At 47.7% G+C, this 25771-nt stretch overlaps 1 long non-coding RNA gene across 1 annotated transcript; it reads left to right on the forward strand.

Moving 5' to 3' along the window:
- The first annotated feature begins 9790 nt into the window (after window positions 1-9790).
- Window positions 9791-25716, forward strand: LOC146036506 (uncharacterized). Its single transcript, XR_014460826.1, has 3 exons — window positions 9791-9929; window positions 23299-23403; window positions 24918-25716. It is a non-coding gene; the product is annotated as an uncharacterized LOC146036506 (long non-coding RNA).
- The last annotated feature ends 55 nt before the right edge of the window (window positions 25717-25771 follow it).

Here is a 25771-nt window from a genome sequence, read left to right on the forward strand (position 1 = left end):
GCTACCAGTGGGGAGTTGAACATCTGCCAAGGAACCCCATAACATAACAGGCCCCCACTCTTCCTGTCAAAAAATAGCAATTCCAATCTGTCGCAGTTACCTTTGCCGATAAGATTTCCTATTTAACTATGGAGATTGAGATGTATCAATGTTTGGAGATAGAGGGGAAGAGGTTTCCCAAAGAGAGCCATCAGCTTCTAACGCATTTATCTAGCACAGTTTATTGACACTCACAAGCACTTGCAAGCCGGGTACAAAATTCCAGGTGCGACCCACCTTTCAAGCTCTTTCACACTAACTGCCCGACCAAATAGAAAATCGGACAGGTGACATCATCTGGAGGCGGGGCCGGGGCGGTGCTGGGAGATGACAACATCTCTCAGCAGCTTCTATACAGTATATAGCGTCGACCCAGGTTACTCATTCACGCTGCATCTGGACCCCGTAGCGTTCCAGGTCCAACCATGGTCAAGACCTAGGTTGAAATCCTGGAACACTGGACCCAGAATAATCTACCAGTACGCTTTCACACTGACCATTTTCCCGGGTTGATGTGCGTTCATGTACAATGACCCGGGAAATATTTTTCAGTGTGAAAGGGGTATAAATTACAGACTGACTGGTTTGCTTTGGCCACTTCTTCACATGATCTTTCTCCAAGGGGCATATTTATTAGATGCAGATAGGATGTGATAACACCGCCTTTATTCGCATTGCAAATTTACAATAAATGAATACTTCCAAGGATGTATCAATTATCGCAGACAGGGCCAGAGTTTGCAAAAAAAGCTGTCCCTGTGAACCCTCTCAGCACAATTGTATTTTTCTTAAAAAAAAAAAAAAAATACAGTGATTCTTCTCCCGGGTGCTCCTGCCTGTCTTCCTCAGACCCCCTACTCCTGACAGGCTCCTGATCCTGTCACATGCTCACAACACACCTCCCAACTGTCCCCATAATTGGACACCGTCCTGCTGTCTTACCTGCAGGTCACAGTGTCCTGCGGGGGCAGGGGGAAAGTTGGGAGAGCTGGTGATCACCGCTGTTCTGCAGACCAGCAGGTGATCATTAAACACATGTGGTGCAATTGTGCAGGGCATCTATCAGTGCAGGGAGCTCAGGGAATGCTGGGTAGGCCCCCCAAAATGATGACAATGGTGTGCCTCCGCAATAGGCCACACCCTCCACCAAAGGTCATGCCCACCCTCACATGGCTCTGTACCCTTTTCGGGGGAAGCCAAACATCTGGCGAGACAGGTCCTGATTAGAAGAACCAAAGTTGGGAGGTATGTTCATACTCCACCACCACCTCTGCCCAACCCATGTCTTTCTGTATGACTGTACGTGTTCCCCACCTGTTTATATTGTTTGTTGTTTATATTGGATACTGTTTACTTGTCACCCTCCTGGCTGCTGCACAGCAAACCGAAAACAAATTCCTAGTATACGCAAGTATACCTGGCCAATAAAGTTGATTCTGATTCTGATGCCCTAGTACACCTGTGTGGGATGCGTCTTATCTGTATGTAAAAAAAAAAAAAACTCACGGGCACCAATGGGAGCTGATCAGTGCATTCTTCACTCACCAGCAGAGCAGCTGATGTGTGCAGTGCAGTGGATGCAGTACTGCATCTCAGCTGACCGCATACATCACCATATAGATCCATCACATTGTGAGGAGGTCACGGATCACCCATCGTAAGTTATTATACACCTACAATATGTGATCAGCTGGTGGTCTATCTAGACACATAGGCTGATTATAGAAACCAGCTCTGTGCTTCTGTTCTGTCTGACAGAGCAGGGCAAAACAGTCAGGAAACCAGAAGGGAACTGCATAACACTATCTCCAAATAGTGGGCCTTATTCTGATCGGTGCGGATATTCCCGCTTGCGTACGGCCCGCCGATGTTTATCGTCTGCGCATGTGCAGAGGTCACTCTGCACATGTGCAGGCGATTTCGCCGCACGGATTCTTTATACGCCGCACAGGGGGCGTAGAGGGGCGTGAGGGGCTACTTATCCTCATTACCCTATGCATACGCCCCGCGTTTCATGGGCGTTCCCATGCAAACGCGGGGCGTATGCATGGTAATGAGGCCGTGACGCGTGGGTACGGGGCGGGCATCTGACATCGCCGGATGTCAGCTGCCCGCCCCCATACAAGATTTCACACGGACAAGTGTCCGTGTGGTCTTGTGTTGCGGGACCTGGTGGAGCGTGCGGCCCTGCATTCGATGTTCGGCGACCATCGAATGCAGGGGCTGCTCCCACCATGGAGGAGGCGTATCCCCGTCCACATTCATGCGGACCGCCACATATCCGCATACGGACGGAGGTGGCGATCCGTATGGAAGGCGGGGATTCGCCAAGACGGACATCACCGCATATTTCTGATCGGGCCGCACCGATCAGAATAAGGGCCAGTGTTATTACCGCAGGGCTCCCTCCGGTATTTTTTATTTATTTTTTGTAAATTTTGCCAGATTACATTTCCCATTACAAGTATGAGAAATGGGTATTTATGAGTTATCTGGGCGCCCGATTTTTTGATTGTATGCCTTAAGTTAAGGCATACAATCAGATGCGATGCGATATCGCATCGCATCGCATGCGACCATCGGATGCGATGACCCGATTTTTCCATAGGAATCAATGTTAAAATGGACGGAGTCCATTTTAACATGGAATTCAATGGGAAAAAGGGGTCCTTTTCATACCCCTACTATCCAAGTGGGCATGGAGTTGGATATAAACCTGTGGCGAGCGTAGCGAGCCACCGAGCCCGAAGCGTGGCGAGCGAAGCGAGCCCCGCGAGGGGACGGTATTCTATGTCCCCTCGCAGGGCTCGCTACGCTCGCCACGCTTCGGGCTCGGTGGCTCGCTACGCTCGCCACAGGTTTATATCCAACTCCATGCCCACTTGGATAGTAGGGGTATGAAAAGGACCCCTTTTTCCCATTGAATTCCATGTTAAAATGGACTCCGTCCATTTTAACATTGATTCCTATGGAAAAATCGGGTCATCGCATCGCATCGCATCCGATGGTCGCATGCGATGCGATGCGATGTGCCCGATCCGACCCGATTTAGAAATCGGGCGCCCGGATAACTCATAAGTACCGAGAAATGTGATCTTATTACTGAAACAAAAATTTGATATTGTAGGAAAATATTATACATTCTCCTAAATATTTAGGTGATAAAATAATGTGAAAGAGTGTGAAGAATTATTTTAGCAAAAATAATGTTGATAAATATGTTGATAAATATTCCTGCAATGATACACTTGATACAGCTAAAAATCTTACTGCCTAAAAATGTTACTTGTAAAGCGGGCCTGTCATTCACAGAGAGCCTTCAATAGATAACTGAACAGAAGAACATACGGTATAAACATATGTTACATTTACTGTGCGTGCTGTATAATTTTTTTAAAAATCCCCATTTAACATGTCTGTATGAATGAATCCATATTCTGGGTAGCAATTTGCGTTTATTAATAATAGTGTGAACATTGCATTTAGTAGAAGGAGCATACACACGGTTTTCCTGAGAAATGTTCTGTGACAGCATAAACCTCTAGTAATGGAAGTAAAAAGTAAAAAAAATAAACTGGTATTACCAGCAGATGAGCGGCTTTGAGGACGACTGTGCATAGCGCTGCGCTATGTAAAGTCGTCCTCAAAGCCGCTGACGGCGCCGGGCAGGGGGAAAGCCGCTCAGTGTGTATGCACTGAGCGGCTTTACCCCAACGATGATAGCGATCATCGCTGTCCATACATGCTGGGCATAGTAGCCCAGTGTGTATGGACCTTAAGGAAGATGGTAGCCTTCTTATTACTGCCTCTCACCTTCCTACCTTCTTATTAATGTAAATAATAGTAGGAAGAAAAAGAATAAGGTGGTGCTAATTGGCTAATTGTGTGTGTTTTCATAGAATATTTTCGCCTGTGTTCAAAACAAGAAAAAGTTTCTATTAAAATAGATAATCCCATATTGGCCCTCATTCAGTGGCGTAACTACTGTAAGGCAGCCCCAGCTGCCGCTTGGGGGAGCAAGCCACAGTGGGGGTCTGTTTTGGCGCCGGCACCTGCTCGACGCACTGATATGCTGCTGCCTGTCGCTGCCCACTGGCTGTGCACCGGAGGCTAGTCAACCGCTACACGGGTGCAGCCATGGCAGAGATGACAAATCCCTCTACTGATTCAATTGACTGTACACAGAGCCGGCTATTGGCTACTGTGTACAGGATTGGTGGACGGATGGACGTGCTAGGGCGGCCTGGGATGTGTCAGAGCCAAGGGAAGCAGCAGTGTCTGCTGGTCTCTCTTCCTCTATCCTGCCTCAGCTGCTCCGCTATGCATGTGACGTCATCACGTCACACACTGGGGAAACACGCTGGCGAGGAGTCCAGGGGGGGGGGGGCGCCACAATTTTTTGGGCAGGGGGGAGCAAAATTTATAGTTACGCCACTTCCCTCATTCTGGTTAGTGAACTCACCCGTACGTTCGCATGGGGAGCTGGATGTTGAAGCTCTGCACATGCGTATATTCGGTTAAGCACATGTTCAGGGCTTCTATGCAGGTGCCTTCCGAGACTTGCATAGTCTCCGTGGTGCTCCCAAAGAGGAGGACGTGTAGGAGGCGGGTAGTTGGAACTACTGCTGCTTTGCTAGACAATCAGAATGACCACCATTATGTGCAATAATGTACCATAAGAAGAACTGTCAAATATTCAAACACACACAAGATATTCGTAACATCCAACACATAATGAGCACTGTATAACTCTGCTCCCACTTACTCCATAAACAACTATAAAATCATTACATTTGATTCCCCCATAATGTTTTAATCGAGACATATGCACAAGGACAAGTGTATATTCTTAACATGGGGGAAAGTTTTTAACCATTCAGAGATGGGTAGATGTAGTTCACAACTGGTGGGTCAGTGCGTACCCCACTCACTTTGCTACATTGGGAGTTTTGGGGTACGCATCATTTTGTGTTGCTAACATTTGGAAAAGATACCTTTATAAGTTTTCAAACCTTGTGAGTGATGGTACGAATTCTTCAGTAAAAGATACCCTTATATGATTTAAACTGCGTGTAGCAAAGCGGGGTACGTACTGACTCACCAGTTGAGAAGAACTACATTTGCCCATCTCTGATTGGTTAAAAAATCCCCCCCCCCCCATGTTAAGAATATACTACACTATGGATATTTTTGTTGTTTTTCATGACATCACCATCCTGAGAAAATTCAAATGAAGGTGGATCCCCCTTCGGTGGAGACATTATTCACACTGGTTACATCAGGGGAGTTCATTTAATTTTGTTTACATTGTGTACATCATAGCGCCAATAGACATCCTACTATCATTTTTCTGCACCTATTGTGTTTTTGAAGGTGGTGACCTTCAATAGTGGTTGATGCTAATAGACTGCTGCGCTCAAGAGTGGTTCACCCCTAATCTTGTTTTCCAATGTTTTTAGCATTACTGCAGGAAGAAGCCGGCAATGAGGGAAGGTTACACATTTTTAGGTTTATTTAGTGAAAATAGTATGTGTATCAATAACGTTCTATTGCATTTAGTGTTTTAGCCAACAGTATTGATGTTCAATATTTCAATACGGCATTACTGGTCCCACTTTAAGGCAATCTATTGATTTTCTCTTAGTATGTTTCTGCACAATGTTGAAAAAAAATGAAATATGCAATTTTTGAATCAATAGGATACTGAATAATTATAAGCGCTTTATACATTTCACAGAAAGAGGGAAAGAAAAGGCGCACTTACAGCTGATGGATATGAATTAAATACGTTTTATTCCACTATTTCAGGACAGATATAATTGTAAATAGAAGAAAAATAAATGTCATAATGGACCTGTTTACAATGTGCCCTTGCACAGGCCCAATATTTCTTCTAACTGCAAACAAAGCATTAGCACATTGGCATCAGGTGAACTGGGCACTTTTTTCCGTTATTGACCAGGAAAGGAGATGCGTTATCAAACAAAGTCATATAAAATGTATCGATAACTATTTTAATATTCTAATTTTATGAATATTGGCAAAGTCACGTTGACTGGAGATGTCGGAGAGCTTCTTCAGGTACAAATTATTAGCCCATTATAGTAACCCTAATCTTACATAAGCACGTGTGGGAGCAGCCTTTGTTTCATGTAATTTCATTTGCAGGCCTCATTTTGCAGGCCTCACTGCGCTCCAGCAAACCCCCCCCCCCCCCCACGCTGCTGCTTCCACTCGCCATTGCTTCTATTCATGGCCCCAGCACCTTTACAGTGCAGATGACAGGTGCCAGCACCAGCACATGTGCAGTATTGGTTAGGGGAAGCCCTGGTCTCTCCATAGGCTGCAAACCATAGAAGCCAAATTGGGCTGCACAGCAAAGTAGGGAGTGGCTTCCTACAGGGAGTGGCTTTCTGCCTATAGCAGCCCAGACTGGCAGTCCCGGAGGGAGGGAAACCTTTCCAATAGGACAGCCTCACTGCGGGTGACTGGCAGGTCAGGCTTCCAATAGGATGTCACTTACAGTCACAGTGAAGCCAGTGCAGTCACTGACTGCATCTGGCTTCACTTAGGCTGAGCACAGTGGTGAATTTTATCTGGGGAGATGCAGTCCTGCAGCCCAAAGGTTAAAACCGCAACTGCTGATCTCATTCAGTTTGGCCAGCAATACAGTATGTACAGTACAGTACATTTTGCTCACTACCATAAAACTTTAGGTCATCACAATATCTTAGAAGCATCCAAATATTTAATTTATTAACCCTTTGTCTGCCAACATTACTATGAGAGATGTGCAAAATATCCTCAAAAAATGCTAGGGTCGAAGTCAAAGAATATACATTAGTTATTGCTGACAAAGGATCTGAATTTTAATTAATTAAAGTTTTGTTAAACATCGCACCAAAAAAAAGAGCAGTCGCTGTGAGCGACGATGGTTCTCTCTCTCACAGCAACTTTGCCACTCAAAGGATTAAAACAACTTTCTTACAATAAGAGGGCTCCGTGGAAAAAGAGGCACATACTTATTTTGTGTTGCCCTCAAGCATCTAATCCACAAACTTCTAACACAGTGGCATGTGCCCATTTTTTTTTCACTGGGTAATTTCCATGGCAACGCCCAGCGTTTTCATGGGAACACCCATGAAACACTGGACGTTCCCATGGCTGCATAACCGGCCTGTCTCCCCATGCCCCCCACCCGCAGTTTTGTGTGCGAGCGTCTGGCAAACAATCAGGTGCGCCTTTCCGCGGATGCACAGTACAGAAACATTGTGCACCCGTGTAAATTTGCAATGGGTGCGCATGGACCAGAATAAGGTCCATAATTTGTAATGGGCTTTACAGTTTGTGGCATAATTAGTAATGAGCATTACGGTGTGTGGCATAATGTGTAATACGCATTATGGTGTGTGACATAATATGTAATGGGCTTTACAGTTTGTGGCATAATTAGTAATGAGCATTACGGTGTGTGGCATAATGTGTAATACGCATTATGGTGTGTGACATAATGTGTAATGTACTTTACAGTTTGTGGAATAATGTGTAATGGGCATTAAGGTGTGTGGCATAATGTGCAATGTACTTTACAGTTTGTGGAATAATGTGTAATGGGCATTAAGGTGTGTTTAATCCTGGGACTCTACCTGGTACAGTGTGTCTAAGGGACTGGTGCAATGAATAAAATTGGCCCCATTGTGAGGTGTAATGTGAATAACGGACACTTCTGTGTGGTGTAATGTGAATTGGTACTATTTTGTGGCCATGCCCCTTCCCCCAAAAAAGCGCCCTAAATTTTTGACCCGCGCCTTCGGCGTGCACTGTCCCAATTTTTGGAGTGCCGGGTTGTTTTACCGGCCTCGTTCAGACCCCCGGTTTCCACACAGATAAGCTAATTATCGGGCCAAGCATTTCTATGTGCTTGTCTATGTGAAAGATAATATGTGAATGCTGGGGTTAGTTATGATAAGAAGTGAATTATTGACTAAGATAATGCTAGAATCACACACTTACTGTTCTAGGCACCCACACGCACATATAGAAATGTTCTTCCAGAGGTGTACACCCTAATGCAATGAGCTGCGGACAACTGTGGTAACAATAAATAGACAATGTCATGCACTAAGGTAATGATGAAATTGCATTTGTGGCAGCTGATCTTGGCAACGTATAATTGTGGTTATATACTTTCTGGCTGGGGGAAGCATGGGGTGGAGTATAGAAATTAAGGGTACAGTGGGGTATAGAAATTAGGCATCAGTGGTTTCGGATTGATGGAGTCTGGAAAATCCCGGACAACCCCCAGTCCGACTACTTTCTGAGCCTGTTCAGGATTCCCGCCCAGGCTCGGAGCGCGGATCTCGCGAGATCTGGTCCGTATATACTGTCCTGGTTAATGTCCAGTCCACTGATCCTCCTGTATATAAGTCCAACCCAGAGATTGTCGTTAAAGTCCGTTGGTACAGGCTTTAAAGTCCAGTGATATTGCCATTATTGTCTAGTGATACTGCTGTTAAAGTCCAGTGATACTGCTGTTAAAGTCCAGTGTTACTGCCATTAAAGTCCAGTGATAATGCTGCCGTTATAGCCCAGCCCAGTGATCCTGCTGTATTTAATTCCACTCCAGAGATACTGCTTTTAAAGTCCTTTGATACTACTGCAGTTCCAGTCCAGTGATACTGCTGACATTAATGTCTGGAGGCTGGAGGGACAGCTTGTGCGCCATAGGCACGCACCAATTTTTTGTGGGGGCGTGGTCTACTGGAGAGGGGGCATGGACTGTACTCGCGACGCTGCAGTGAGGCTACACCCCGGTTTTGCCACCGTGGGTGTGGCCTCACTGCCCCTGCCACAGCCCCTCTGGCTGCAAGAATAGACGCATGCGCACAGCATCTTATCACAGACGACAGAGGGTACTCCCAACTGCTGCAGGACACTGCTGGCCGCAGGAGGGATGCAGGAACATCCCAAAAAACTGGGAAGTTCCCGCAATAAGCAGGAGGCTTCTTCCGGAGAGAAGATTAAAAAAGTCGGCAACCCTGCATTATACTATTTCAGGGGTCCTCAAACTATTATGCTCTGGGACCCCATCAGACAATAAAAATAATTACCGGACCCCAGCAAGTTACTGCAAAAGGTCATCACATCACATGTGTAGTCAGCAGCCAGCACCTCTGGTGATGTCAGCTGCCCGCCCCCCCAGGCCCCGACTTCGTGGCCCAAATTCCATGGAATGCCCAGCATGAAACACTCGGTGTTCCCATGAGAGTGACTATTCGCCACTGCCGCCCCATGCCGCGACTATTCGCCGCCGCCCCCGGCCACAGCCTTGGGAGCATGCACCTAATGAACACTCTGTTCGGTATGGCTGCACGCACCCGACGCATACGCCAAACATTGGTCCCCGTGTGAACGAACCCCGATGGCGAACGGACCAAAATAAGGTCCACAGTATTAAACAGTGCATGTGAATTTACATTAAAAAAATGATATTTCATTTATGTAATCTCACTATAATACATTGGCAGCACAAAACAGCTAATCACTAATGATAACCAGTATATAAAAGTTCACGAGCTCTTACAAATATCCACCTGGTAAACAATGACTGGGCACCAATTTCCATACAGTATTATTCCCATGTGTAAGTATAAGTACAATATCCACTGCAGATGTCATTGTACCGGGCTGTGGTAAACACACTAATCATCCCTTATCTGCCCTCGCTCTGTCGTCCCTCCCACAGACATCTGACACCTGGCTCCTTAATAAGGTAACCTGTCACCGGTGAGAGACAGACTGTCAGGTGAACGCAGCTCTCATATGCTCAGCGAGACCTGTTAATGTGGACCGACAGAGAGCTGGCAAAATGGTCTGATTAATAGTGAAAGGTAAGAAGCCCATGATCCTCAGAGAATAGAATGGGTATTTTTATCTCTGCACACACGGATATGTATTTGCATATGTGGGACGATGACTATAGATGTCTACATGTGTTAGCATATTCATTATTTAAAGAGTTAGCTCAAGTTCTAGCACCTTGATACAATAACTCAGAAAAAGTACAAAATTTACGGCAATTGTGATAAAGTTTTGTTGCCGTAATTTGCATTAAATTGTTGTTCAATCAAGTCTACTGGGCCTTCTCAATACAGGATAAATGCATCTACTGTGTCTGTTGTCTTCGACAAGAACGTCACATCCTGCTGTACATGCATGAGGCTGTTGGAATGCCCGGCTGTTTACGCAACACACTTTTTTTTTTAAGCATTGCCAAATACAATAATTACTTCGGTATTGCAAAATATAATGTTTTATTGTAGTTTCAGAATTATACAGTATATATAAGGTATCTGGAGTTGTATATAAACCATTTTGTAAAGGTTTATAGTAGAGATGAGCGGGTCCGGATCCCCGAGATCCGGCAGATCCGAATCTCGGGATCCGGGTCAGGATCCGAGGCGGCTCGGGAGTTCCCGCCTCAATTCCGGACCGAAAACGAGGCAAAACGTCATCATCGCGCTGTCAGATTCTCGCACCCCACCATCTTCACTCCAATCTTGGAGAGGGAAGAGGGTGGTTGGGAAGCTCCGTGTGCCCTGTTCTGTGCTCTGTGCCATGTGCTCCGTGCTGTGCTGTGCTCCGTGACCTGCCCTGTGCCCTTACTGCCCTGTGCTCCGTGCACTGTGTTGTAGACTTGTATTGAGTCAGTGACTGTTTATAGGCCTGAGCCCTGTAGTGTGATTTAACTAACTAGGTGCTGCAGTGCTCACACGCAGGGGCTGCAGTGTCCACTGTCCAGGGGCTGTCCTGTGGCCCATGCCCTGTGTTGTGATTTATTTAGCCCTGAGCCCTGTGTTGTGTGATTTAACTAACTCAGTGCTGCAGTGCTCACACGCAGGGGCTGCAGTGCTGCTGAGTAGTACACTGTGTACAGGGGCTGCAGTAATACAAGGGGCTGTGTCCAGTGTGACGGCCTATATCCATTGTCCAGTGTCACGACTCACGACATATATCCTGTGTCCAGTGTGACGACATATATCCTGTGTCCAGTGTGATGACATATATCCTGTGTCCAGTGTGAGGACATATATCCAGTGTCCAGTGTGACAGATATATCCATTGTCCAGTGTGACGACATATATCCTGTGTCCAGTGTGACGACATATATCCAGTGTCCAGTGTGACGACATATATACAGTGTCCAGTGTGACATCTAACCATTGTGTGACGGCATATATACAGTGTCCAGCGTGACATATATCCATTGTCCAGTGTGACGACATATATCCTGTGTCCAGCGTGACATATATCCATTGTCCAGTGTGACGACATATATCCTGTGTCCAGCGTGACATATATCCATTGTCCAGTGTGACGACATATATCCTGTGTCCAGTGTGACATGTAACCATTGTGTGACGGCATATATCCTGTGTCCAACGTGACATATATCCATTGTCCAGTGTGACGACATATATCCTGTGTCCAGCGTGACATATATCCATTGTCCAGTGTGACGACATATATCCTGTGTCCAGCGTGACATATATCCATTGTCCAGTGTGACGACATATATCCTGTGTCCAGTGTGACATGTAACCATTGTGTGACGGCATATATCCTGTGTCCAGCGTGACATATATCCATTGTCCAGTGTGACAACATATATCCAGTGTCCAGTGTGACATATATCCATTGTCCAGTGTGACTACATATATCCAGTGTCCAGTGTGACAGGGGCTGTGTCCAGTGTACAGGATCTGTGTCCAGTGTACAGGGGCTGTGTACAGGGATTGTGTCCAGTGTACAGGGTTTGTGTCCAGTATACAGGAGCTGTGTACAGGAGCTGTGTCCAGTGTCCAGGGGCTGTGTCCAGGGGCAGTGTCCAGTGTGACGGCTGTGTCCAGTGTACAGGAGCTGTGTCCCGGGGCGGTGTCCAGAGGCTGTGTCCATTGTCCAGGGGCTGTGTCCAGGGTAACGGGCTGTGTCCATTGTCCAGGGGCTGTGTCCAGTGTCCAGGGGCAGTGTCCAGTGTGAAGGATGTGTCCAGTGTGCAGGAGCTGTGTCCAGGGGCGGTGTCCAGAGGCTGTGTCCAGTGTGACGGCTCTGTCCAGTGTACAGGAGCTGTGTCCAGAGGCTGTGTCCATTGTCCAGGGGCTGTGTCCAGTGTCCAAGGGCAGTGTCCAGGGGCTGTGTCCAGGGGCAGTGTCCAGTGTCCAAGGGGCTGTGTCCAGTGTGACAGGCTGTGTCCAGTGTAAAGTATTTAAAATAAATAAAAGTAATAAATAAAATAAAAACACATTTTTGGAGGATGATATAGGAGGAAATAGTGGGAGATCAGCAACCTGATAGAAGTGCTGAAGCTGCTACCACCAGTCATGACAAGGCTGATACCTCTTTGTATTTGCTCTTTGGAGCATTTCTCTTTTTTTGGGATAGTTTATTAAGCTGCCACCCTGTCTGCCCCTGCAGTGCCGCTCTGCCAGGTTGGAAGTGTAAGGTCCATATGTATGTGATGCCGACTGCTGTCGCTTAGCTTAGTCATCCAGCTACCTCAGTATAACCTTTTGGCCCAACTACAGTAAATGAAAACAATTTTGTAAGCTGTGAAATGATCAAAATTGACTAGAAATGAGTGGAAACTAATGTTATTGAGGTCAATAATACTTTAGGGGCAAAAACAGGCCCAAATTCTGTTATTTTAGCCATTTTTAGCATTTTTTCATAAAAATCCAGATCCAAAACCAAAACCAACAAGGGTGGTTTTGCCAAAACCAATCCAGATCCAAAACACGAAGGGAGATCCAGATCCAAAACCAAAACCCGAAAAAGTGGCCGCCGCACATCTCTAGTTTATAGCCTACTTGCCTACTTTTAAAATCTCCTTTCTGGGAGAACCCCCAGAGAGGAGACTGTCAGCACAGCACAGCACTTCTGGGGGCGGGACTTGATGTAGACGTCATGAAGCCCATCCCCAGTATGGCAAATCCCGCAATTTGCGGGTCTTCGAGGAGGGGGCGGAGCTAAAATAAATCAATCTGCATATTTAGCTCTGCCCTCGAAGAGCAGCCGTAATTTAACGCTGCGGTGGGGGAGATGGGGGAGGGGGGCAGCGGTATCCAGGAGGGTTGCCCACCTTTTCAAGGCTCCGGGAGGGGGACACGATTTTTGGGAGCCTCCCTGCCATTCTGTGTGGGTAGGTAGGCAACCCTGGTTTACAGATACATTTAGTAGCTAAGGACAAATCAATGGCCTGGTGCTATTGAATTCTAAAGAATAATCCAAGTTATAAAGGAAAGGATAACTCAGCAGCAAACAACACTACACATATGCATGTGAATATATGTTGATTAAAAATAGATAACCCAAATTTTACAGAAAACACTTTGTATTTTGAGTTTTGCGCTGTTGTGTAATTTGGCATATGCTAATTCTGTTATGGGAGATACAATACAATATATCACTGTTCAATATATGCTATATTTAAAAATATATAAAAAAACACAACCAGCTGTGAACATCAAGGTTTACATAAATATAAAAGAATATATGTTATATACAAGACCTTTTACTATCAGTAAAGTAAAAGTAAAGTTACCACGGGTGCCGGACAGTTTCCCGACAGTCGGGATCCCGACAGTCAAATCCCGGACACTTGGGGTCCCGACGGCCACCGGCTATTCACCCTTGTGGGGGTCCCCAACCCCCATAGAGGGAGAATAGAAAAGCTTGGAGAGCGCAGCGAGCCCACAAGGGGCTTTGTTGTGCTCGCCCCGCTGTCTGAGTCCAGCCAGTCAGGACCCCGACATCGGGCTAATGACTGTTGGGACCCCGACTGTCGGGACCATATACCACACCCAGTTACCACGCATGGGGTTTCTATTAGAAGCTATGTATGTCTAAGGAATCTCAGTTGAGTATAATTGACATTGGATATTAACGTGAGTCTGCATCCGTTCTGTTGAGTGTCCAGCAAGATCAGCCGTATAGTGCGTAACAGCGCTGCACCACCCGGCCGCCTCTAGATATAATGGCAGAAAGGAAGGTCACTGTATGGTGACTAGTCCTCAGCAGGACTGTTCCCAGAGTGCCTGGATACATGTAACAGAGCTGCTCAGCTGCAGCTCCTGGCTCAGCTTTGAGGTTGTTAGCAATAAGCCCCTGGAGAGTGAAGTTCTCACTGGAGACTCTGTATGGCAACAGGAAAGAACAGCAACAGGTGCAGGTTTCATGTATCCTTTAACTAGTTTTGCCTCTATCAGGGAGTTTTTTCAAAGAGTGCCGGACACTCAACAGGATGGATGTAGACTTGTGCTTGCATTACTAAAGTGAAGCTTGATTACTTAAGTTAGTTGGAAACTGAAGCAGGTGAGTTATCTTGCATTCTGTCTGTCTTGTATTCTTTATCTGTCTTTCTATATAGAGACTGTAATTTTGAGGGAGAAATCTGAGTGTGATTTTGGTTGTGCCTGTATCTGTATAGTGTATTGTTACTAGGTGTGAACAGATACTAGGAGGAGGAGCTAAATCTAGGTGTCAAGGAAGATTAGGGGGAGGAGCTGAGTGTAACAGGGGCCTGACATACTATATAAGGAGGGGCAGAGCTCATTTGGGAGCGTGCTCATTGAGAGGGAAGCTTGCATTACTAAAGTGAAGCTTGATTACTTAAGTGAGTTGGAAACTGAAGCAGGTGAGTTAGAATACTGAAAAAGGTGAGTTTGAACACAGTCTAAATTTTCATATTCTGTTTTATTGTAATATATTCATCTTCTTTCTATCCTATTGTAACCTGTTGCTCAATTTTGACATTTAAATTCATTGTATCTATATTTTTCCAACATTGTATGTCATTTTTACTCATTCACTATTATTTTCTCTTATCTTTGCCACACATTTATCGCACCCTGTTTCCCTCTTCACGCCTGCTCACATTTGCCTCACTTCTGACCTTCTCTGTTCCCTTCATCCTCTCACTTGTTGTTGTTTCATACTTAATTGGATTACTCAATCAACCTGATTTTACCCACTGGTCTCCTCTCTGACAGTAGTTCCTTGCCTGTTACCTTCTCTCTCACTCTGTTTTCTACCAAATTTACTACAGACGCTGTCTGTCCTCCCAAATCCCTCTGTCTGCTTTCACTAACCTACCCTCTCACCTTCGGTTCCTCATGGCTGTTAATCTCTCAACTTCACTTTCTCCAACTGCTCCTCCCCCCTCCCATCCCATACCTATCCTGACCACTCGCCCCCGCACCCCCACCCTCCCAATGACCCCCCCTCGCTTCTGCAATCCCAAAAACCTTATCCACATAAATACACAACCCCCCCCCCTCTTTCCTGTGCACTATGGAACGCCAGATCCATCTGCAACAAACTCCCTGCCATCCATGACCTATTCATCTCTAGAGCATTCCACCTCCTTGCTATCACCGAGACCTGGCTCTCCACCTCTGATTCTGTCTCTCCAGCTGCTCTCTCCCACGGTGGCCTCTCTTTCTCTCACACTCCCAGGCCTGACGGTCGCCAAGGTGGCGGTGTGGGTTTTCTCCTCTCAGCCTCATGCACCCACAGTGTCATTCACCCTGAACCCTCTCTCCTTTTCTCCTCCTTTGAGTCTCACTCTATCCGTCTATACTACCCCTACCACCTCCGTGTCGCTGTAATCTACCGCCCCCCTGGCCCTATCTCCCAATTTCTTGACAACTTCGCCGCCTGGCTTCCACATTTCCTCTCCTCTGACCTGCCATCTGTCATTTTTGGTGACTTTAACATCCCCTTGGATAACCCCGCTGATCCTGGCACCTCCAAACTCCTCTCTCTCTGCTCCTCTCTTGGCCTATCTCAGTGGACTACCTCTCCCACCCACATCCAAGGACACTCCCTCGATCTCGTCTTCTCTCGCTCTTGTTCCCTTACTGACTACACTATCTCAGCTTTTCCTCTTTCTGACCATCACCTCATCTCCTTCTCCCTCACTGCTTCCCCCTCTCCCACCCCCCCTCCCAAGCGCATTGTCTCACGGCATAACGTCAACACACTTGATCTTGCTGCCTTCTCAAACACGCTGTGTCCTCTTCTCGCCCCAATCGCCCTCATGTCCTGCCCGAACCTCGCTGCCTCCCTCTATAATGACACCCTATCTTCGGCATTGGACTCTGCCTGCCCTCCCTCCTCTATCCCCCTTCGATGCTCCAACCCCCAACCGTGGCACTCACCTATCACCCGATTCCTTAAAAAGTGCTCTCGCACTGCTGAGCGCTTCTGTATGAAATCACGCTCCCTTGCGGATTATCTCCATTTCAAATTCATTCTTTCCTCCTTCAGCTCTGCCCTTGCTCTGGCCAAGGAATCCTACTTTAAGTCCCTCATCCTTTCCCAATCATCCAATCCCCGCAGGCTCTTCGCCACCTTCAACTCCTTGCTCTCCCCCCCTCCTCCAGCTCTTCCGTCCTCCATCGTAGCCGCTGATTTTGCTACCTACTTTTCAACCAAAATCTCCTCTCTCAGGACTGCCATCACTGCTGCCATGACCTCACCCTCTCCCTCCTCCCCTCCTACATCTCCACTCCCCTCCTTCCAACCCCTGTCCTCATTTTACCCCACCACTGCTGCTGAAGTCCACTCTATCCTTCAATCCGCTTCTCCCTCCACCTGCCCGCTTGATCCTATCCCCTCCAATATTATCCGTCGTCTCAGTCCATCAGTCTGCTCTCACCTGGCTCACCTCTTTAATCTTTCCCTATCCTCTGGGATCTTCCCTTCCTCCTTCAAACACGCTCTTGTCTCCCCAATTCTCAAAAAAACAAATCTGGACCCCAACACTCCATCCAACTACAGGCCCATCTCCCTCCTCCCTTTTGCCTCCAAACTCCTAGAACGTCTGACCTATAATCGTCTCCTAAGCCACCTTACTGGTAACTCCATTCTAGACCCCCTCCAATCCGGGTTCCGCCCTTTACATTCCACTGAAACTGCCCTGACCAAAGTCACTAACGATCTACTATCGGCTAAATCCAAAGGCCTCTTCTCTATCCTCATCCAGCTTGATCTGTCGGCTGCCTTTGACACTGTTGACCACCCTCTCCTGCTCAACACCCTCCGCTCCTTTGGCATCACTGGCACGGTCTTCTCCTGGTTCACCTCATACCTCTCCGATCGCTCCTTCTCCGTCTCCACTCCGAGCTCCTCCTCTCCTACTACCCCCCAGCCAGTCGGTGTTCCCCAAGGGTCAGTCCTTGGCCCTCTCCTCTTCTCCCTCTACACCACCTCTCTGGGCACCCTCATCAGCTCCTATGGTTTTCATTACCACCTTTATGCTGATGATACCCTAATCTATCTCTCCTCCCCCGACTTATCCCCATCACTTCTGTCCAAGGTCTCCGAATGCCTCACGGCCATCTCAGCCTGGATGACCCAACGCTTCCTGAAACTAAACATGGCTAAAACTGAACTTCTAATCTTCCATCCCCCGAACATCCCCTCTTCTCCCACTATCTCCATCAGCATTGGTGAAACCGAGATCACGTCCACCGACCAAACGCGCTGCCTCGGTGTCATCATTGACTCCTCCCTCTCTTTCACCCCCCACATCCGTGCTCTCTCACAGTCTTGCCGCTTTCACCTACGCAACATCTCACGCATCAGACCATTCCTCTCCACTGACGCGACCAAAATTCTCATTCACTCTCTTGTCATCTCCCGCCTTGACTACTGCAACATCCTTCTCTCTGGGCTACCTCTCACCCGCCTCGCACCTCTCCAATCCATTCTTAACGCTGCTGCTAGGCTCATCTTCCTCTCCCGCCGCTCTACCTCCGCCTCCTCCCTCTGTTTATCTCTTCACTGGCTCCCCATTCCTTTCCGAGTTCTCTTTAAACTCCTCACCACCACCTACAAGGCTCTCTCCTCCTCCACAGCTCCCTACCTATCTTCACTGATCTCTATCCACACTCCCTCCCGTCCTCTTCGCTCCATCGCTGACCGCCGACTGACCTCTCACCTAATCACCTCCTCCCACTCCCGTGTCCAAGATTTCTCTCGCGCTGCCCCCCTGCACTGGAACAACCTCCCGCCACCCATCAGGCTATCTGATTCCCTTACCTCCTTCAAGCGCTCCCTCAAAACCCACTTTTTTCGACTAGCCTATCCCTCCTCCTAACCTCTTTTGATCCTCCTTTCCTGCCTCCGTTCCCCTCCGTTCCTACTTATCCTATTGTATTTCGTTCGTCCACCCACCTATTTTTAGTATGTTAACTCTTATGAGCAGGGCCCTCCTTCCTCACGTACTCACCCTACCTCATTACCTCACCTGTGCTCCTGTCCTGTTCTTCCCTTCCTCTACTTCATCTTCGGTCTCCTTGACTATTTTGACACCTACTTCTGAACTGATGCTGATTTTAGTTCTACCAGCTATACCCCTATTTATACTGTATCTTTCTACACACCCTGTACGTTACCTTGTAATTTGTTTTTTTTGTTTTTTTTTGTTTGCTATGTACGGCGCTGCGGACACTTTGTGGCGCCTTATAAATAAACGTACTACTACTACTACTACAGTAGACAGATCGCTTAGAGAATAGGCAAAAATTGCCCCATGTGTACGCTCTTTTACGTTTAGTGAAGACAATCAATGCAGCACCTTCTTCCCATGGCTGTAGGGTATAGCCCCAGGTTTCGGCTCATGCCTGGAGTACACTAGAGAGGGTGTCACCAGGAACTCCCATCTTGGCTGACTAGTTGGGGGAGGAATACTTCTCCGTCCAGGGGTGACACCTTCAGGTGTGTCCACTGGCTGTGGCATAACCCGCCTGCTTAGGAAATCTGGTGCCGGTTCTAATACAGGGGACCTCTACTGAATTTTTTCCCCCTGTATTTATTGAACCAGAGCTGGCTCCAACGGCCTGGTGCTGGATTCGGTGAGATCGGTGAGCACGACTAAACACAATTACAAACACCATCAGAAAACACGATTCTGTCAAACACAATTCTTAAAAATGTGAGTGTTTGATCCTGGAAAAACCCTCGCGTATCCCAAGTAGATCATATTTAAACTTAGACTAAAGGGGTGATTCATACCAGCTCGATGCATGCTGAATTCACTCCCCCGTCCGAGGTTAGGAGATTGATCATGCACAAACGCCTTCGGCAAGTTTCACGGTCGTCGGGGTGTTCGCTCCATGTTGGGATGGCAGGGGGCGGGCAGGAGGTGGACACATGGGACCGGCCAGCCTTTCATGGTTGTGCCCACAAAAAAGGTGGGACGTAACCCTGCAAACGCAGGCTTGTCGATGCCTGTTTAGGGCGGGCGACTTACTTCACATGACATCAGTGCATGCCCCAAATTCGTTGGGAAACATCCGCTAGACAAGTCAGTCCAGGCTGCCTGCGAGCGAATGTGCGTGCAAACGCATACACTTGCAGGCTGGTGAGCGGATTCGGCCAGTGGGGGGGGAGGGGGGCGCAGATGTTTGCAGCCTAGCAAACAGATCAAACAGATTGAACAGATCAAACAGATCAAATTTACATCAAAGTATTATTTCTATAGTTTGGATCAAGAGCCAAAAAAACAAATGGAGACACACTGGCGCTTTCTAACATATAAAGTTACTTCCTAACATATAACATATAGGGTGACATTCTATGTGTAGCGGTAAAAACGCATGATTTTTACCGCACCTAATCGCACTTTTGAAAATCGCAAGATTGGGCCGTTTTTCGCATATTTAATGAGATGCATGAAAAACGGCCCAAATAGCGCGACTAGGTGCGATTTGATGCGATTTCTTTAGTCCTGAAAATGTGCGATTTTCAGGTCTGAAAATCGCACATTTGCAGGAAATCGCAATTTAAAAAAAAAACTGCGCGGGGTCACCCCGCCAGAGCATAACCAGCCCCGGGCTCATTGAGCCGATGCTGGTGACATAAAATCACGGTCCCCGACAAATAGGGGTCCCCTTGATTTAATGAAACCAGCACCAGGCTCAAGGTCCGGCGCTGGTTCACAAAATACGGGGGACAAAATGACATGGGGTCCCCCGCATTTCAAGAACCAGCACCAGACCCAACCAGCCAGCAGGGTAATGCCACACCCGGGGGTCACTTATTATATAAGGTCCCGCGGCCAAAGCATTATCCCCCTGGCTGGTCAGCATGGGCAGGGGTCCTAGGGAAGTGGGGACCCCCCCAAAGAAGGGTTCCTCCCCCTTCAGGACTTACCAGCCCATGCTGAAAGTCCGGGGCTGTCCCCGATGCCCCTGGGCGGTGGGCATCAGGCTGATGAAAAGTGTAAAAAAAGGATAAAAACTATTGTCTTATACTGTAGAACTATGAGTCCCAGCAAGCCTACCCCGCATGCTGGGACTTGGAGAACCACAAGTCCCAGCATGCGGGGCATTAAAGGGCCCGCTGGCACTTGTAGTTCCACAGTACAAGAAATAGTTAAATAAAACACACACTGACACCCAGAAAAATAAACGTTTAATACATCCACAGCCCACACATACTGATACTTACCTACCTTGAGCCCGTGGGTCGGTCCCTGGATCCGGGGTCCGGGGCTCCTGGGCTGAAGAGTCCGGTTCCGGGGCCTTGGTCCTGGTTCCGGGGCTGGTCCGGGGTCCGGGGCTCCTGGGCTGAAGATTCCGGGGTCCTGGATCCGTAGTAATCCAAAGGGGTACCTGAGGAAGGAAATCCTACTCACCTGGTCCCCGGTGACGACCCCGGCATCGTCAGCTCCAGACACGCTGCTCTCGGCTGGTACCCGCTCCCGGACTGGAGAGAAGCAGAGATTTTCATCTTCCGAGCCTCTCCTCAGACTGATTCTATTGGCCGCCTAGCGGCCAATCAGGAGCCGAGAAAGTCGGCTCCTGATTGGCCACTAGGCGGCCAATAGAATCATCCGGGGGAGAGGCGCGGAAGATAAAAATCTCTGCGTCTCTCCAGTCCGGGAGCGGGTACCAGCCGGGAGCAGCGCGTCTGGAGCTGAAGATGCCGGGGTCGTCGCCGGGGACCAGGTGAGTAGGATTTCCTTCCTCAGGTACCCCTTTGGATTACTACGGATCCAGGACCCCGGAATCTTCAGCCCAGGAGCCCCGGACCCTGGACCAGCCCCGGAACCAGGACCAAGGCCCCGGAACCGGACTCTTCAGCCCAGGAGCCCCGGACCAGCCCCGGAACCAGTACCAAGGCCCCGGAACCGGACTCTTCAGCCCAGGAGCCCCGGACCAGCCCCGGAACCAGGACCAAGGCCCCGGAACCAGACTCTTCAGCCCTGGAGCCAGGACCCCGGATCCAGGGACCGACCCACGGGCTCAAGGTAGGTAAGTATCAGTATGTGTGGGCTGTGGATGTATTAAACGTTTATTTTTCTGGGTGTCAGTGTGTGTTTTATTTAACTATTTCTTGTACTGTGGAACTACAAATGCCAGCGGGCCCTTTAATGCCCCGCATGCTGGGACTTGTGATTCTCCAAGTCCCAGCATGCGGGGTAGGCTTGCTGGGACTCATAGTTCTACAGTATAAGACAATAGTTTTTATTCTTTTTTTACACTTTTCATCAGCCCGATGCCCACCGCCCAGGGGCATCGGGGACAGCCCCGGACTTTCAGCATGGGCTGGTAAGTCCTGGAGGGGGGACCCCTTCTTTGGGGGGGGTCCCCACTTCCCCAGGACCCCTGCCCATGCTGACCAGCCAGGGGAATAATGCTTTGGCCGCGGGACCTTATATAATAAGTGTCCCCGGCTGTGGCATTACCCTGCTGGCTGGTTGGGTCTGGTGCTGGTTCTTGAAATGCGGGGGACCCCTAGTCATTTTGTCCCCGTATTTTGGGAACCAGCGCCAGACCTTGAGCCTGGTGCTGGTTTCATTAAATCAAGGGAACCCCTATTTGTCAGGGACCGTGATTTTATGTCACCAGCACCGGCTCAATGAGCCCGGGGCTTGTTATGCTCTGGCGGGGGACCCCGCACAGTTTTTTTTTTTTTTTTTAAACTGTTTAACCCTTTTTTTTTCACAAGAACCCTGCACAGATCTCAATGATCTGTGCAGGGTTCTGGCTAATTCGCCCATCAGAACCTGGTCTGATTTTTGGGCATTTGGGAATTTTAGACACATTTATACAAATCGCATACCATTAAATATGCGATTTGTATACTTTTCAATGTGAAAACATCTGGATGCGATGTGCTGCGAGAAACAGCCATCGCATTTCCAGAATGTCCAATTTGTTGGCCAAAATCGCACTTTTTTCACATTTTCGCAGCTCATTAAATATGCAAAAATGGAAAAACATGCGATTTCGGCCGTTTTTGCGAAAAAAAAATCGCAAAAAAAAAAAATCGCACTCCATAGAATGTCACCCAAAAAGATACTTTCTTCCAGGGAATCACATTGTATCCTCAAATGTACATTTTCATAGATGTTGTATCCATGCAAAAAGAGAATACATATATATGTTGAAGTATGTCTTGAAAGGTTTTTCTCTTTCCACCCATGTTTAAAAGGAAATAGTGTTGGTTCCCCTTCCACCAGATCCACTTCAAGGAATTGTGATGCGTACGAAACTCACATCAAACAAGGGTGAATAAAACCTATCAAGGTATCTTTTGGTTAGATTGTACCCCAACTCACAATGATGGCATGTAGTTCTCTCACGTAAAGGTATCTTTTCTAGGCTCGCAGAAAGAGGATGTACGATGCGTACATCCTCCTTCTGCGAGCCTAGAAAAGATACCTTTACGGGGGTTTGGTCTCACCAAAAGATACCTTGATAGGTTTTATTCACCCTTCTTTGATGTGAGTTTCGTACGCATCACAATTCCTTGAAGTGGATCTGGAGGAAGGGGAACCAACACTATTTCCTTTTAAACATGGGTGGAAAGAGAAAAACCTTTCAAGACCGACTTCACCATATATATGTTTATATATTCACTTTTTGCAAGGATACAACATCTATAAAAACGTGCACTTGAGGACACAACGTGATTCCCTGGAAGAACTTTTGTGAACACCATACATTAGAAGGGAAGTAACGTTATATGGTAGAAAGCGCCAGTGTGCCTCCATTTGTTTTTTTGGAAAGTGTATATGTTTTTGAGGAGAGGTGTCTCCTTTTCATTTGTTGAGGCTAGATTGGCTGCTGCGCCAGAAGGTGGTCCACTTTCCTATTTCTCCTGCGATTGGATCACCATGCCTAAATAAAAGAAAATAGTGAATTCCACATAACGCTGTAAACATACAAAAACTGTGTTTTTCTGTAGCCTGCAGCTATGTTGCAGAGAAAATCGGTGGCCTGTGTCGAAAGAAGGAAGAGGATGAACCTCCAAATCCATTCTCCTGCCCCATGGCCAAAAAGCAGACACCCAGTAAGTCGGTGATTCTAAAACTTTCTTGATTATCAGCATTTTTATGTGAAAGTACTGTAACAATTTTAATTGAGTTACATTTTAGGATATTTTTATGATTATGTTCAGTTTATTTACGAAGTCCTCGTAAAATTCAAAATCGACCAAATTCTGAATGACATCAAATACATATGTAGCCGCCCTCAGCTTTGCTAAGCACTCGCCAGATCCCCCTAGCTGGCGAGTGATGACGGGCGATGTGCGGGCCGGCGGACTGCTAACTCGCTTGCGGGTCCCCATCAGCAAGGTGGTGGAGAGTGGGAACAGAAGGCTTCTCCGCTGCAGGGAGATGGGCAGGGGAGCAGGGGCGGTTGCGAGCAGAGCAGGCAGGAGCGGGGAGATGGGCGGAGGGCTGCAGAGCTTCCGGGAGAATGGGGCAGGAGTGCATCTCATCCGCGTGTGACCCATTCTGCCGGAGGATGGCGGCTAGTGGGGGGCGCCATAGAATTGCCAGGAGCCGCTCTAATGACAACGGCTCCATCTGTATATACATATACAGATGGAGCACCTCTAGTGCTTGTGGGGGCTGCCAGCCACCAAACCCCACCAACCGTCGTAAGGGGGCATGCGTGCACGAGACGCCTGTGCGCCCTGTTCCAACGGAGCTCCCCGTCGGTTCCTGTGGCCTCGCCGTTCTTCCACATCGTTCCCCGCTGCAGCACCCCCCGCACCCCACTGACCCTGCCTATCTCCCTGAAGCAGAGACGGGCAGGGTTCCGCCGCCCAGCCACCGAGTGACTGGGACGCGCATGTATGTGAGACGCTCATGCGTTCCAGTCATATGGAGTCCCTCTCAGCCAGCGCTCGCCAGCGGGGACATTCTTGGGAGTGCTGGAGCTGACTGAGAGGGACTCCATCTGTATGAATATCCTGCCCAATCACACAATAACCTCTACTAGTAAATGTCCATTTAATTTTCTGTGTCATTCAATGGGCCTAAAGTTTTATGCTATGGCTACTTAGGACGAGATGTATTGATATACATCGCCACCCCTCTCCACCCGGCCGCCACGATGCCAGTGCATATGTACTAACATATGCGGCTGGCATCACGGTGCAGTGACGGAGGCCCCCCCGCGATACCTGTAATGTGGTGTGTGTGGGGTCTCCGTCACCTCCCTGCCGCCTCCTACTCCCTTCATGCCGGGACAGCTCAGCGTGGCTGTCCCCAGCGCCTCCTACTCCCCCCCCGGCAGCCGGAAGTACGTTCAGCTGCCTTGCTAGGGGCAGGAGGGGTTTACCATCCGGGTCCAGGAGGACCTGCAGCAAGGTAAACAAGGGGGAAGGGGGGTCGGCGGAGGTGGCGATAAGAAGCCGGTGACGGATATTAATACATTAGGAAATGCAGTAAAACCCACGAAAATGGGGGTTTTGCCGAATTTTTAGCTTAGTACATCCCGCAGTTAATCTCTTGTAGTTGAAGGCAAATCAGCGCCCCACTTGGCTCACCTGTTTTCTTCTCTTCTCATTTACAGATGAATATCCTGGACAAATCACAACAACAAGAACAACAGTAGAGCCTTCAAGAAAAACGACCCCAGCTCAGCCATACAAGTCCTGAGGGTAGTAGGTCCCAGTCACAAGACTGGGATCAGACAACACCCTTCCCTCTCACATCTGGAATATTTCTCATCATGCCCTGTTCTCAAATACATTATAATAGAGTCTACTTTTTTATGTTAGTAACAGACCGTCGCTAGTTTTTTTAATAACTTTAGGTTGACTTCTTTGACCTTTAAGTTTGGAATTTAGCAGCAGTAACAGAGACATCAATTAATCACATGTCACACGCGAGATAATGATCATTCCCCTTCAAGATATTTCCAGACGTTTTCTCCTTATTACACGTTTGGTAAAAAAATAGAAAGAAGCCTTAAAGAAAAGGACAAGATTTTTATCTCGCCAGCGGCTACACAATTACAGAAAATAGGTTTTATTTTAGACTACATCTTTATTTTGCAAAATACATTGCACACAAAAAATTCAAAATTTCACAATAGCAAAAATAAAATGATACTGTTTGAAACGCAGGGAGGGAGCACGGCTGTATACTGTATGTACACGCTTTGGCAACTAACTAGAAAAGACAAGTATTTTGTCAACACTGCCACTGGGGTTAATTGTAGGACACAGCAAGTACAGAGATGGATGACAGCAGCATCCAAAACCTTCTTCCCAGGAGGAAGATGTTGCTTGAAATTAACCTGTTCTGTTGACCTCAATGAAAAGGATCTTGTGTTTAATCACAAACTTTAATAAAATAAATCAATCAGACCTTGACAGCTCTTCTGTTTTGTTTGAATTTAAAAAAAACAATGATGTCTGCTTT

Source organism: Crinia signifera, chromosome 9, assembly GCF_055691185.1.
Source record: "Crinia signifera chromosome 9, ASM5569118v1, whole genome shotgun sequence".
Classification (NCBI taxonomy): Eukaryota; Metazoa; Chordata; class Amphibia; order Anura; family Myobatrachidae; genus Crinia; species Crinia signifera.